The sequence below is a fragment of the Onychomys torridus genome, chromosome 15 (assembly GCF_903995425.1).
Source record: "Onychomys torridus chromosome 15, mOncTor1.1, whole genome shotgun sequence".
Lineage (NCBI taxonomy): Eukaryota > Metazoa > Chordata > Mammalia > Rodentia > Cricetidae > Onychomys > Onychomys torridus.
The window spans coordinates 28184921-28200938 of record NC_050457.1 but is presented as its reverse complement, the minus strand read 5'-3'; the positions used below and the strand labels follow the sequence as shown (position 1 = coordinate 28200938).

Here is a 16018-nt window from a genome sequence, read left to right as displayed (position 1 = left end):
CCTTTCTATATCCCGGGTCCCCAGAGCAGGAAGAAGGTGATTGCCGGGTGGTCTACGGGGTAGAGGCAGGGCCCTTGTTCCCTACATGTTTGCATCCTCATAAAGGTGAGCCACAGGGTAGGGTGAGATGGCATCAGACACATGAGAAGTGTGGGGTGGCTATGTCCTAAGGCCAGCCTGGGGTGCAGAGTGAGACCTTGTCTCAAAAGCAAAACAAGCCCATAACCACTGAGGTTATAGGCTCTCTATGGAGCCCACTGGTCTTATATCTGGATGCCTGTTCCTGTTAGCCTCCTGAGCACCTGGTCTACAGGTCTACTGGGGGCCACAATGTCATCTACTCATTTAAATGCAAACTGGAATCACAAACTTACAGCAGCTGTGTCTGTATTAGTTCTGCACAGCAACAGGGTCATTAACAGTCAGGCAGGGATGGGAAGGGGCTCAGGGGTTCCTATCCATCACTACTGAACCATTTGCTACAGATACACTTAGGAAGAAGAGAGCTTGTTGCCTTCAGTTGTATACCCACTCGTGACCCCATCAGGTTCCAGTGGATACTTTCAATTCAACAACCACACAGATGACCCAGGTTAAGCTAAATGGTCATAAAACAAAACTGCAAATCATATATCTGGGAAAGGGAATGGGGAGGCTGATAGGGATGGGAATATGTAGGAGAAAGAGTAATGATGAATTACATACATACATACATGTATGAAACTGTCAAAGAACAGAATTAATAATGAATAATGAAACGTCAACCAAAGAACTGCAATAATTTTTCATATGAATGTTAAAATGTAATTACTTAAGTATTCATAATATCATTGGTGGAAATTAATGAAACATTTATTTGAGAGGATAAAAAAGGCATTAGGAAGAAATTTAAAGAGCTGCTTGGCATAAAGGTAGAAATGAGGGACAGACTTTCCTCTAAATATTAAAGGAGTGATTAAATGGCCATGGTGAGGGAAAAAATTGTTATTCTGACACTGGGGGGTCCACAGAAGCTTCCCAATAAGACCTTACTCAAGGTCAGAAAGTCTGAGCTTGCTTTGCCCAGCAGAGCTGCATAATAGGATGATTTGGCCAAAGGTGTGGGTGTTTTGTAGGGTATATACTTGGCTGTACATTGTGCTTTGATCTTGAAAGGGGAGGTCTTTTGCCTCTCCTTTTGGTAGTGTATAAAAAGCCCATTAGAATAAAAGTCTGTCCAACTGGGTATTGACCCAGGGCCCTCCCAAAGCTATCCTGTGTCAGTCTTTCTTATTATCTCCACCTATATTTCTATCTAATACTTCCTCATTCCTCTCTCCTCCTCCCCCATCAAGAACCCTTTGACAGGTCGGAGCTGGACTCCCACATGGCACACAGACAACTGGATAACAGAACCAAAGAGTTAGAAAATATACACAGGTACGTAAGAGAATTTGTCTTTGTCCTACTTAGCCTTTTAAAAAAACATTTTTAGAACTTCTCGTATATTACTTCCTGACCACAGATTCCCCCCTCCCTCCTCTCCTCCCAGTCCTTTTCCCCACCTTTCCTCTTCCCTAGATCCACTCCTCCTTTGTTTCCCTTCAAAAAAGAGCAAGCTTCCCAGGGATGTCAACGAAGACTAGGCACATACCCTCATATCAAGGCTGGATGAAGCAAACCAGTAGAAGGAAAAGGGTCCCAAGAGTAGAAATAGGAGTCAGAGATAGACCCACTCCCACTGTTAGGAGTCCCACAAGAACACCAAGCTACACAATCATACCATATATGTAGAAGACCTAGATCAGACCCAAATAAGCTCCCTGACTATCACTCGTCTCTATGACCCCCTATAGGTCCTAGTTAGTTGATTCTGTGGGCTGTTTTCTTGTGTTGTCCTTGACCCCTCTTACTACTACAATCCTTTTTCCCCTTCTTCCACAGGATTCCCCAAGCCTCACCTATTGTATGGCTGTGGGTCTCTGTATCTGCTCCTATCAATGGCTGAATGAAACCTCTCTGATGACAAGTATGCTAGGCTCTGGTCTATGAGTATATCAGAATAGCATTAGGAATCATTTAATTGATTGGTTTGTTTGTTTGTTTTCTTGGCAGTTGTGTTTGGTTCTATCTTAGGTCTCTGGGCTTATCCAGCCTCTGGTTCCTTGCCTTCCAAGCAGTGTCAGGCATGGGCTCCCTCTCATGGGATGGGTCTTAAGTTGGACCAGTCATTGGTTGGCCACTCCCACAAGTTCTGCACCACCTTTACCAAAGCACATCTTTCAGGCAGAACAAATTGTAGGTTGAAGGTTTGTGGCTAGTTTGGTTGACCAGGCCCTCCACAGGAGGCCTTGCTTGGTTACAGAATATGGTCTGTCAGTTCAGGCCCCATATCCCCTATTACTAGGAGTCTTTGCTAGGATCACCCTCAGATTCCAGGGAGTTTCCATCCCACTAGGTTTCTATCTCCAATCCACCCCACATGATCCTTCCTGTTTCCATTCCTACCTGCCCTTCAGTTCACCAATGAAATCTATTTTCTTCCCCTTCCCAGGAAGATCCATACATCCCCATTTGAGCCCTCCTTGTTGTTTAGCCTTTCTGGGTCTCTGGATTATAGCATGATTATCCTTTACTTCACAGCTATTATCCACTTATAAGTGAGTACATACCATGTTTGTCTTTCTGGGTCTTGGTTATCTCACTCAGGATGGTTTTTTTCCTAGTTTCATACATATGCCAGAATATTCCATGATGTTATATTTTAAAAATAGCTGAGTAGTACTCCATTGTGTAAATGTAACACATTTTCTTTATCTATTTGTGGTGGGTATTGTGTTCCCTGAAATATTGTGTGTTCCCCGAAATAAACATATCTGGGGTCAGAGAACAGACAGCCACTAGAACAGAGCCAGAAATGGTGGCTAGAAAATGGGAAGAGTAAACCATAACAGAAGTTGGGCGGTGGTGGTACACACCTTTAATCCCAGCACTTGGGAGGCAGAGCTAGCTGGATCTCTGAGTTCAAGGCCACTTTAGAAACAGCTAAGCATGGTGACCCACGCCTTTAATCCCAGGGAGTGGGGGCAGAAAGAAAAAGGTATATAAGGCATGAGGACCAGGAACTAAAGAGGAAAAAGCATGTAGTTAGTTAGGCTTTGGAGCAACACAGTTCAGCTGAGATTCATGTGGAGGAGGACTCAGAAGCTTCCAGCCTGAGGAAACAGGATCACCTGAGGAACTAGCAAGGTGAGATAGCTGTGGCTTGTTCTGCTTCTCTGATCTTCCAGCATTCACCCCAATAACTGGCCTCGGGTTTGAGTTTTATTAATAAGACTCTTTAAGATTCATGTTACATCTATTCTTTGGTTGAGGGACATCTAGGTCGTTTTCAGTTTCTGGCTATTATGAATAAAGCTGCTATGACACAGTTGAGCAAGTGTCCCTGTGGTAGGAAGGAACATCCTTTGGGTATATGCCCAGGAGTGGAATAGCAGAGTCTTGAGGTATATCAATTCCCAATTTTCTGAGTAACCACCATATTGATTTCTAAAAACTGACTGTACAAGTTTGCACTCTCACCAGCAGTGGAGGAGTGTTCCTCTTGCTGCATATCCTCTCCAGCATGAGCTGTCCCTTGTGCTATTGAGCTTGGCCATTCTGACAGGTGTAAGACTGAATCTCAGAGTCATTTTGATTTGCATTTCTCCAATGGCTAACAATGCTGATCATTTCTTTAAGTGTTTCTCTAGCATTTGATATTCTTCTATTGAGAATTTTCTCCTTATATCTGTACCCCGTTTTTCAATTGGATTATTTGTTTTTTGTTTTGTTTTGTTTTTCTTTTTTTTCCTTTTTCTTCTTGGTGTTAGTATTATTTGTTTTTTTTTTTAATGTCTAGTTTGTTGAATTCTTTATATATTTTGGAGATCAGCCCTCTGTCAGATGTGCAGTTGGTAAAGATATTTCCCATTCTGTAGGTTGCCTTTTTGTCCTGTTGACAGTGTCCTTCACCTTACAGAAGCTTTTTAGTTTCATGAGGTCCCATTTATCAATTGTCCATCTTAGTGTCTGCCCTATTGGTTCTCTGTTCAGGACATTATATCCTGTGCCAATATGTTCAAGGCTATTCCCTGCTTTCTATTCTATCAGGTTCAGTGTATCTGGTTTTATGTTGAGGTCTTTGTTCCACTTGGACTTGAGTTTTGTGCAGGGTGATAGATATGGATCTATTTGCAATCTTCTACATGCCAACATCCAGTTAGACCAGCACCATTTGTTGAAGAGGATGCTTTTTTCCCCATTGTATATTTCTGGCTTCTTTACCAAAAAAACAGGTGTCAACAGGTGTGTCAATTTATGTCTGGGTTTTCAGTTCAATTCCATTGACCCACCTGTCTATTTTTATGCCAATACCATGTGGTTTTTATTACTATGACTCTGTAGCAGAGCTTGAAACCAGGGATGCTGCGGCTGCTGGAAGTTCTTTTATTGTACAGGATTGTTTTAGCTATCCTGGATTTTTTTGTTTCTTTCCATATGAAGTTGAATATTGTCTTTCAAGGTCTATAAAGAATTGTGTTGGAATTTGATAGGGATTTTGTTGAATCTGTAGATTGCTTTTGGTAAGATTGCCATTTTTACTGTTAATCCTACTGATCCATGAGCATGGGAGATCTGACCATCTTCCCATATCTTCTCTAATTTCTTTCTTCAAATACTTAAAGTTATTGTCATACAAGTTTTTCACTTGCTTGGTTAGGATTACCCCAAGATATTTCATTTGTGGCTATTGTGAAGGGTGTTGTTTTCCTGATTTCTTTCTCAGCCTCTTTATCATTTATATATAGGAGGGCTACTGATTTCTTTTTAGTTAATCTTGTATCCAGCCACTTCACTAAAGGTATTTATCAACTGTACATGTTTCCTGGTAGAACTATTGAATCATCTGTGAATAGTAATACTTTGATTTATTCCTTTCCAATTCATATCCCCTTGATCTCCATTAGTTGTTTAATTACTCTAGCTAGAACTTCAAGTGATAGATTGCAGAGATATGGAGAGAATGAACAGTCTTGTCTTGTTCCTGATTTTAGTGGAATTGCTTTGAGTTTCTCTTCATTTAATTTGATGTTGGCTATATAGGCTTTCTGTAAATTGCCTTTATTACATTTAGGAATGTCCCTTTGTTTTCCAGATCTATAAAAGACTTTTATCATGAAGTGGTATTGGATTTTGTCAAAGGCTTTTCCAGCATCTAATGTGATGATCATGTGATTTTTTTCTTTCAGTTTGTTCATCTAATGGATTACACTGGCAGATTTTCATAGAACCATCCCCATATCTCTGTGATGAATCCTATTTGGTCATGGTAGATAATCTTTTTATGTGGTTTGGGATTCAGTTTGAGTATTTTATTGAGTATTTTTGCATCAATATTTATGAGGGAAATTTGTCTGTAATTCTCTTTCTTTGTTGAATCTTTGTGTGGTTTGGGTGTCAGAGTGACCTCATAAAATGAATTTAGCAATGTTCCTTCTGTTTCTATTTTGTGGAACAATTTCAGGATTATTGGCATTTAGCTCTTCTTTGAAGGTGTGGTAGAATTCTGCCCTAAAACTGTCTGGCCCTACCCTGGGCTTTTTTTGGCAGGGGGAGGGGGGAGACTTTCAATGATTGTTTCTATTTCCTTATGGGCTATAGGTCTATTTAAATTGTTTATCTAATCTTGATTTAACTTTGACAAGTGGCATCTATTGAGAAAATTGTCCATTTATTTTAGGTTTTCCAATCTTGTGGAGAAATGTTTTTAAAGTATGACCTGATGATTTTTTGGAGTTCCTCAGTGTCTGTTGTTATGTCCCTTTTTCATTTCTGATTTTGTTAATTTGGATGTTCTCTATATGCCTTTTAGTTAGATTGAATAAGGGTTTGTCTGTCCTAGTTTCTCAAAGAGCCAACATTTTGTTTCATTGGTTCTTTGTATTGTTCTCTCTGTATCTATTTTATTAATTTCAGGTCTTAGTTTATTTCCTGCCATCTACTCTTCTTGGGTGTGTTTGCTTCTTTTCGTTCTAGAGCTTCCAGGTGCAATGTTCAGCGCTAGTACTCAGGCTCTCCAATTCCTTTATGTAGGCATTTATTGCTCTGAACTCCTCTTAGCACTGCTCTCATTGTGTTCCATAAGTTTGGGTATGTTGTGTGTTCGTTTTCCTTGAATTCTAGGAAGTCCTTAATTTCTTTCTTTTTGCCTTAAACCAGTAGTCATTAAGTAGGGAGTTGTTCAGGTTTCATGAGTTTTTAGGCTTTCTGTTGTTGAAATCCAGCTTTTAAAAAAATCTATCTGTCTGTCTATCTATCTATCTATCTATCTATCTATCTACCTATCTATTTTACATCTTGGCTGAAGTTTCCTCTCCCTCCTCTCCTCCCAGTTCCTCTCCCCACCTCCCTCTGTTCCTACCCCCCAATCCACTCCCCTGCCCTGCCATTTCTGTTTAGGAAAGGGCAGGTCTCCCATGAGCATCAACAAAACATGGCACATCAAGTTGCAAAAAGACTAAGCACTTCCCCATGTACTAAGGCTGGGCAAGGTAATCCAGTATAAGAGTAGGGTCCCAAAAGCCAGTAAAAGAGTCAGAAACAGCCCCTGTTCCCACTGTTAGAAGTACCACAATAGAACCAAGCTATACAACTGTAACATATGCAGAGTGCCTATGTCAGTCCCATGCAGGCTCCCTGGTTGTTGGTTCAGTCTCTGTGAGCCCCTGTGAGCCCAGAATAGTTAATTCTGTGAATTTTCTTGTAGTGGAAAGGAAGAAGTCAAAGTGTTATTATTTGCAGATGATATGACACATAATCAACCCCAAAAACTCCACCAGGGAACTCCTACAGCTGATGAACACCTTTAGTCTAGTAGCTGGATGCAAGATGAACTAAAAAAAAAAGTAGCCCTCTAATATACTAACAATAAATAGGCTAAGAAAGAAATCAGAAATCAACACCTTTTACAATAGCCTCAAATAATATGAAGTATCTTGGTGTAACTCTATCCATACAAATGAAAGACCTGTAGGACAAGAACTTCGAGTCTTTGAAGAAAGAAATTGAAGAAGGTATCAGAAGATGAGATCTCCAATGCTCATGGACCTATAGGATTAATATAGTAAAAATGGCCATCTTACCCAAAAGCAATCTACAGATTCAATGCAATTCCCATCAAAATCCCAACACAATTTCCTACAGACCTTGAAAGAACAATACTCACCTTCATATGGAAAAATAGAAAACCCAGGATAGATAAAACAATCCTATACAATAAGAGAACTTCCAGAGGTATAACCATCCCTGATTTCAAGCTCTGCTCCAGAGATATGTGTATAAAAATGACATGGTATTGGCATAAAAACAAATAGGTGGATCAATGGAGCCGAATTGAAGACCCAGATGTAAATCCACACTTCTATGGACACCTGATTTTTGATAAAGAAGCCAAAATTATACAGTGGAAAAAAATAAAGCATCTTCAACAAATGGTGCTGGTCCAACTGAATGTCAGCATGTAGAAGAATGCAAACAGATGTATATCTATCACCCTGCACAAAAATTCAAGTAGGTCACAGACCTCAACATAAATCCAGTTATACTGAACATGGTTGAAGAGAAAGTGGGAAATAATCTTGAATGCATTGGCACAGGAGACCACTTCCTGAACAGAACACCAATAGCACAGGTACTAAGATAGACAATTAATAAATGGTACCTCATAAAATTGAAAAATTTCTGAAAGGAAAACCAGCTTCTAATCCATGGTAGTCTAATAGGATAAAGGGCTTATCTCAATTTTCTTGTATCTGTTGAGACTTGTTTTGTGATCAAGTATGTAGTCAATTTTGGAGAAGGTTCTGTGTGCTGCTGAGGAGGAGTTATGTTGTTTTGTGTTTGGGTGAAATATTCTGTAGATATCTGTTAGGTTCATTTGGCTCCTAATGTCTGTTAGCTCCATTATTTCTGTTTAGTTTTTTTTCTGGATGACCTGTCCATTGGTGAGAGTGGGGTGTTGAAGTCTCTCACTCTTAATGTGTAAGGTTCAGTGTGTGATTTAAGCTTTGGTAATGTTTCTTTTACAAATGTGGATTCCCTTGTGTTTGGGGCGTAGATATTAAGAATTGAAACATCATCTTGGTGTTTTCCTTTGATGCATATGAAGTGTCCTCCATCTCTTTTGATTAATTTTGGTTTGAAGTCTATTTTGTTAGATATTAGAATAATTATACCAGCTTGCTTCTTGGATCTATTTGCTTGGAAAATCTTTTTCCAACCCTTTACTCTGAAGTAATGTCTATCTTTGATGTTGAGTGTTTGTTGTATGTAACAGAAGGAGGGAACCCATTTTCACATCCATTCTGTCACCCTTTTTATTGGGGAATTGATTTCATTGATACTGAAAGATATTAATGACCAATGATTGCTAATTCCTGCTATTTTGTTGTTGATGATGGTGGCAGTAGTCTCTCTCTCTCTCTCTCTCTCTCTCTCTCTCTCTCTCTCTCTCTCAGTTTTGCTGGTATGAGATTATTTATTGCCTGTGTCTTCCTGGGTGTAGTTAACCTCTTTGGGTTGTAGTTTTTCTTCTAGTACCTTCTGTAGGGCTGGATTTATCAATATATATTGTTTAAATATTTGACTTTGTCATGGAATATATTGTTTTCTTCATCTAAGGTGATTGATAGCTTGCTGGATATAGTAGTCTGGGCTGGCATCCATGGTCTCTTAGTATCTGTAAAACGTCTGTCCAGGCCCTTCTGGCCTTTAGAGTCTCTGTTGAGGAGTCAAGTGTAATTCTGATAGGTCTGCCTTTGTTACTTGGCCTTTTTCTTTTGCAGCTTTTAATATTCTTTCTTTCTTCTGTATGTTTAGTGTTTTGATTTTTATGTGGCAAGGGGATTCTCTTTTCTGGTCCAATCTATTTGGTGTTCTGTAAGCTTCTTGTACCTTTATAGGCATGTCCTTCTTTAGGTTAGGAAATTTTTCTTCTGTGATTTTGTTAAAAATATTTTCTGTGCCTTTGGGCTGGAATTCTTCCCCTTTCTATTTCTATTACTCTTACGTTTGATATTTTTTTCATAGTGCCTCAATGTTTTGTGTCAAGAATTATATAGATTTAACATTTTCTTTGACTGATGTATGTATTTCTTTTACTGTATCTTCAATGCCTGAGATCCTCTCTTCCATCTCTTGTATTCTTTTGGTGATGCTTTCATCTGTAGTTCCTGTTTGCTTACCCAGATTTTCCATTTCCAGAATTCCCTCTGTTTGTGTTTTCTTTATTGCTTTTATTTCCATTTTCAGGTCTTGAACAGTTTTCTTTGTTTTCTTCATCTGTTTTTGTTTTGTTTTGGTTTGGTTTTTGTCTTGGCTTTCTTTAAGGGATTTATTAATTTCCTCTAATTCTTCATGTTTTCCTGGCTTTCTTTGAGGGAATTTTTCACTTCCTCCAATTGTTTGTGTTTTCCTGGATTTCTTCATTTCCTCTTTAAGAACCTCTATCATCTTCATAAAGATGATTTTAAGATCGTTTTCTTGTACTTCAGCTGTGTTGGAATATTAAGGGCTTGCTGTAGTAGGGTGCCTGGGCTGTGGTGGTAATGTATCGCCCTGGCTATTGTTGTGTTCTTTCTTATACTGGTGTCTAGGCATCTGGCTTTGCAGTGATTATAGGTCTAGGTGCCAATTTCTGAGTTTGTATTTGTTGGATGGGTGTTTTGATCCTTGGTTTCTGTTTCCCTTTTGGACTTCTGGTCTTTGTGGCCTAGATTTGTGGCAGCCAGTGTGATCTCTGGCCCAGTCGGGAGTCTCTTTTTGAATTGAGGGCTGGACTTTAGGCAACTAGTGTGGCCTTTGGTCCAGCAGAGGGCTTCCACCCAAGTTGAGGGTGGGGTGGGACAGGGTAATGTGGAAGGGAGTGGGGACTGGGGTTAGTGTGTGTATGTGTGTGTGTGTGTGTGTGTGTGTGTGTGTGTGTGTGTGTGTGTGTATGTCACTGAGAGAGTGGAAGAGGTCCACAGGTGGGCTTCCTATCTGGAGTTCTGGTGGTAGGTTTGGCCTCTGGTCCAGCAGTGAGTCTGCCTGAGTTTACCTTTCTGTTTTTCTGGCTGGTGTGGTGTGCACCTGAGCTGCAGATGTTCACCCGAGGCCCATCTTATTTAGCTTTAAATGTCAAGGCCTGGAGTCACTTGAGAAGGGAGTTTGGACTGAGAGATTACCCAGATCATCTTATCCTGGTAGTATATGTATGGGGGATTGTCTTGATTATTAATTTATGTAAGAAGTTTCAGCCATATTCTGGGCAGGCGAGTCTAGGCTGTATAAGAGAGCTAGTTACGAATGAGTCAATAAGAAGTTAGCAAGCAGCATCCTCTATGATTTCTGCTTTAGGTTCCTATTTAAGCCTGCCCTGGTTCTCTCAATGATGGACTATGACTTGGAATGTAAGCAAATTAAACCCATTCTTTCCCTAAGTTGCTTTCATTAAGGTTTTTGTCATAACAACAGAATGATACTAGAACAATATTACTACAAAGGATGCATCATAAATTAGAAATTTAAAAAAGATAGAGGACTAAGACAAAAGACTAGTGCTTTTTTTGGGGGGGGGAGTAATAAACTAATATCTCATTCTTAAGAATATCCCATGCAGCTATTTGGAATGATCTAAAGAACATACTCAAACGCTTGTACACATTATGTCAATAGTTCTGATTTCCAAACATTTATCAATGGATGAATGCAAAAATAACTTGTAGTACAGGCAATATAACAGTGCTGTGGGATGTTCTATATGTTAAATGTGTTTGCTTTGATTGGTTAACAAATAAAACATTGATTGCAGGACCTAGAGAGAAAAACTCTAGCTACAAATGGCACCCCACAGCTCAAGTTTCCACCTTAAACCTGAGAATATTTAATAAGCAATTCAAAACGGAGCTAAAAAACAGCTTCCTAGTTGTCTCTCTCAAGTTGGTGGTAGCTCAGTTTGAGCTACTATGGCGGGTTCCTGGTGTTCGTGTTTGACCAGCAGTATGAGGCTGCAAGCGGCACATTATGATGCATGGTGGATATAGCCTTTGCTAGTACAAAAAAAAAAAGAAAGAAAGGAGGTTTCTGGGCTACGCACTGCTTTGGTAAAAGCATAGACCCACTGTTTCTAAGAGTTGATGGCTCCTAGAGCTGGTGATAAATGTACTACTGCCATGTTTTGGAAGCTGCAGTGGGCAGAGCCACCAGCCACAGCAGCCATTTTGGTTTTACAAATGCTGCAGTTTAAAGCAATAGTTACACAATACAGATTCAGATGAAACAAGACTTTAAATGCTTTACAATGTGTGTAAAAATGTACGTAGGCTTGGAAGAGAGAGAAAAAGTAATATATACAGTTATATAAAGAAATATATAGTTTTTAAAAATAAAGTCTTTAAAGAGACAGTATAGGTAGTATAAAAAAAAGTAAGCCATGTAAAGATGGATATTACACAGAGAATCTGGATTGTGTTGTCTTTGGGATTCTTAACTGTAGAAAAACATTTGATTGTAAAAGCTGTTGAGTTAAACCAATATGTATATTTTAAAGATACCTTGACTTCAAAATTTGGATCTAAGGATATGTTGTTTTGGAAAGGAGGCTCTGCTTTTGTTTCCACAGAAAGCCAGAGGCTGTGGATTTGTTCCACATTAAGATACATCAGGTTTGACCAACCAAGACCAAGACCACCTGAAAGGTGACACCTTGGCCCAGATGATCCAACATCTAAAACAGTTTCAAGGCAACTGGCTCAGACGATACACCCTCATGGACTACCCCATAAGCTTAAAATTTTTTTGTGTCCCCATAATATACAGTGCCCCCCTCTAGCAGGAAGTAGCAAGAGAAACTAGCCCAAATTCTCAAATATACCAAGCTGGCTTTGGAAATGGGATTGGCTCACTCCTTCTCTAAACCCAGGCATATTGCTAAAAGAAAAGGTTAAGAGATTCTTGTGTCCCAAATCAGAAGAGCCCTCTGGTGTGGGACAGAGAAAAACCAATATTTTTATTTGAAGCAGGTTGATTATAAATGCAATCTCTTTCTAAAGAAGAAAGGGGGATAGTATAGATAATGATAGGATGAAAGGGTAGAGTATTAAATCTTTTAAAGAGCAGCTTGTTTAAAATGTTTTACATTGCTATGAATTTTAGTTTATTGATACAAATTTAAAGTTAATTTTGTTATACTGTATATGTATTTTTACTCTTGTTTAAGGTATTATGTTTATACAACTCATTTAAATTGTAATGGAACAATTAGTCTTCTATGATAGTCAAACTTATAGTCATGTTAAGTTTTCTAGGTATACATAGATATATTTCAGATAGATAGGCAATCTTCAAATACTTCAAAGATCTACAGAATATGGCATTTAAAATGTTTTTAAAAATTTAGACTTTATGGACAGTGAGACATGTCTGCTCCTGGCAGCACTGATTTACTTCAGAGGAGTATGGGCATGAAAGACACTCTACATGGAGTTTATCTTCACCTTGGCAAAAATAGCCATTTGGGCAAGAAATTGTTCTTGCCTGGACTGCTTGATCGACTGGACATGCAGGACTCATAGAAAGGTGACCACTGAACTTTGCTTGGCAAAATGGTCCTTCAGGTTCCTGCTTTGCAGAGGAAACTGTCAGACATTCTACAGGACACTGAGAAAAGTGACTGAGAGACTCTAGTCTTGTGGGCTGAAGACAGATGCCCCAACTTTACAGAAGAACTTTGGATGACTGTGCGGGCTGCCAGCTGTCTCTGTCTACTCTTGCAAGACTCCTGAAAGTTGCTTGCATCTTTCTCCCATTTCTCAGGTAGTATTATATCCTTCTGAGGTCTTTATGTAGTTGAAGACTAGATAGTTGTAATTTTCCTTAGTTATGATAAAAGATAAGTTAGATATGAAACCTTAGACTCACAAATATAGGATAGTTAGGATATCTTCTTTAATTTTGCCAAATACAAATAGACTAGATATTATAAATAGACTAGACAGTGTAACTGTAATTCTTGCTTGATAACTTTTGTTATCTGTAATTTTACTATGTAAAAGTTAAAACCTTCCTTTTTGAAAAAAAAGGGGGAGTGCTGTAGGATGTTCTGTATGTTAAATGTGTTGCTCTGATCGGTTAATAAATAAAACACTGATTGACAGCAGGCCAGGCAGGACCCAGAGAGAAAAACTCTAGCTACATAACAGAATATTATACAGACAAAAAAAATGAAGTACTAATGCCTACTATAATATAGTGGACCTCAAAAGTGTTATTCTGAGTGTTTGTGTGCTTCCTTTCTCTGATATATCCAGAGTGGGTACCAATCCATAGATAGCAGGGTGGTGGTGAGGACTGCAGGAAAAAGGAAAAGGGGAGGGGAATGCTTAATGCATGCAAGGTTTCCTTCTGGGTCTGCAAATATTTGGGATGTACTAAATGATGGTAACTGTTCACTCTAAATCAGTGCTTCTCAACTTTCCCAATGCTGTGACCCTCATGTGGTGACCCCCAACCATAAAATTATTTTTGTTACTACTCATAACTGTAATTTTGCTACTGTTATTAACTGTAATGTAAATATCTGATATGCAGGATACCTGATACATGACTCCCAAAGGGGTAAAGACCCACAGGTTGAGAACTCTTGCTCTAAATGCTTCATCTTATGTAATATGCACTTCATCTCAATAAAAGACAAGGTTAAAAGAAAAAAAAAAGGACAAATGCCAGATGGATAAATATTTAAAAATATATATAGTTAAATCACTCAGTGTGAGAAAAAGGGGAGGGGGACTTTTTTTTTCTTGTAACATTAAGGTCAGTGAAATGTGTCTAAGCATAACAAAGAACTCAGAAACTATATTACATATAAAGGATACTTAGCTCAGAGCACTTGCTCAGCATGAACAAAACTTCAAATCTGATGCTTCTTTAAAAATCTACAAAGGAAAAGATCAATAGATATGCACACATATATGCATAACTTTTAGAAAGCTATTAGAGAAAATATGTAGTTTAAAAGTGTACATGTCAAAGGTGGGGTTTCAGCACCTCTCTATAAAACTCCAAACTGAATTAGTGAGATACCCGTCAGCCTGACTGAAGTGGCAGCAGCCTTAAGGGACTGGAGGACCAGGGTGTGCGGTCTGCTCTCCAGGGCATTTTGTTCTCCCATTGCCCAGCAAGGAGGTCGGCCTTCCCTGCCTTCAGATACGCTGTAAAGATTCACTCACCTACCCCATGGCTAATTGGACTCTTCCAGAAGACCATGTCAGCCTTCTCTTGGTCTGTCTCTCTCTCTTCCCCCAACCCTCAACCCCTCACCCTGGCTCCTCTCTCCTGCCTCTATCAAACAGGGTCTCAAGAGGTAATGCAGGCTTACCTTTCACACTCAGTCCTCCTGCAAGGTGCTTTGGGCCCAGACTACAGGCGGACCGCACATACCCAGTTTTAACCAGGTTGAAGCGCTATTTGGTTTTGATTTTCTTTTTTTTAATTTTACAATCCTCATTTTTCAGGTGTTGCTTCCAGTAGTATTCTTTTTCTCTCAGCCTTTCTGCTTCACACCACCCCCTGCCCTTCCTTTCTATAATATACAATAGGTTAAAAACCACATAGGACAAATATATAAATAGTAAGATGGAAGGCTTAAACCAATGATATAGGTAGCTATGTTAACTACAAATTATCTAAGCCAGAAGAGGACAATGGAAAACCATCTAGTTTTATATGAAGTTTTATTGAAATGTAATCATATCCATTCATCTACCTACATACATGTGTGTGAGCATGTGATTGCCAGCACATGTGTGCCATGGCACATAGTTGGGGGGAGTCAGAGGGCAACTTTTAGGAGATGGTTCTCTTTTTACATTGTGAGATCCAGGGACTGAACTCAGCTGTCAGGCTCGTATGGCAAGTGCTGTTGTATACTGAACCATCTCACCAGCCACATTTTAAAGTTTTTAATTATTTTAATTTAGTGGTGTGTGTGAGAGAGACAGAGTGTGTGCACAAGAGCTATGGAAAAGCATAATTTTAAATATAGAGGTGCCTACATCTAGAAAATGATGGGAAAAAAGACTTACCACATGACTTGAAAGTCTGAAGGGGAAGGGTGGGGTAGACAGATACAAGTCTGGAGATGGAGCAGGAAGATGGGAGGGAGGAGAGAGACTATGTGGGGACAACCCAAACTAAGTTTGTTTGAAAATACCATGAGGAAGCATGTTATACTAATTTGTATACTGATTTTAAATAATAAAATAATGCCTGCTTACATCATGAACCCATCCTGAGATCAGAGATGATATGCTACACTTAGCACATCTATCCACATTGCATGCTTTGAGCAATCAATCATGAAACCAGAGACCACAAAGTCACCTAGCTAAGCCAGATTCACCTCACCTATTTCACCCACTAATAAGCCCCAATTGTCTCTATAAATGAACTTCATGTGGCCCTTAGCTTAGCCAAGAACAGCTATGCAAAGGGAACACCAAACCACTCACTCAGCACAGCACAACTGAGTGAGAAACTTATTTTAAAAGGTAGGAACCCATTTTCATTTCCAGGCATCAGGCCAGAGCCAGATCAGGAGTAGGATCCAGAGACAAACTCAGACACTAGTCCAGAGAAGTCCTCAGAAATAGAGATGCAGGAAAAACACTACCTTTTGCGGAGGAATTCCCAGCAGCAACACTGTCTTCTAGGAACCAGGAAAGAAACATGAGAGACTCCTGATTGTAGAACACAGCTACCAGGGAATTTATTCCTAGGTAGTGTCTATTATTTAAGTCAGTATTCATCTCAGGGGAGGTCTGGGGATTGAGCAGGAAATGACACCCCAACCACCACACTAACAATTCTAGGACACTGCAAACACTCCCAGTGAAAGAAAGGTGATCAATACCAAACAAACAAACAAGTAAACAAACTCCCCAAATCCAACTCCTGATAT

At 39.4% G+C, this 16018-nt stretch overlaps 1 protein-coding gene across 1 annotated transcript in view; it reads right to left on the bottom strand.

The window, feature by feature from the left end:
- Adamts6 (ADAM metallopeptidase with thrombospondin type 1 motif 6) overlaps positions 1 to 16018 on the bottom strand; it is a 241420-nt gene that overhangs the window by 42035 nt on the left and 183367 nt on the right. The gene's annotated exons all lie outside the window — the stretch shown is intronic.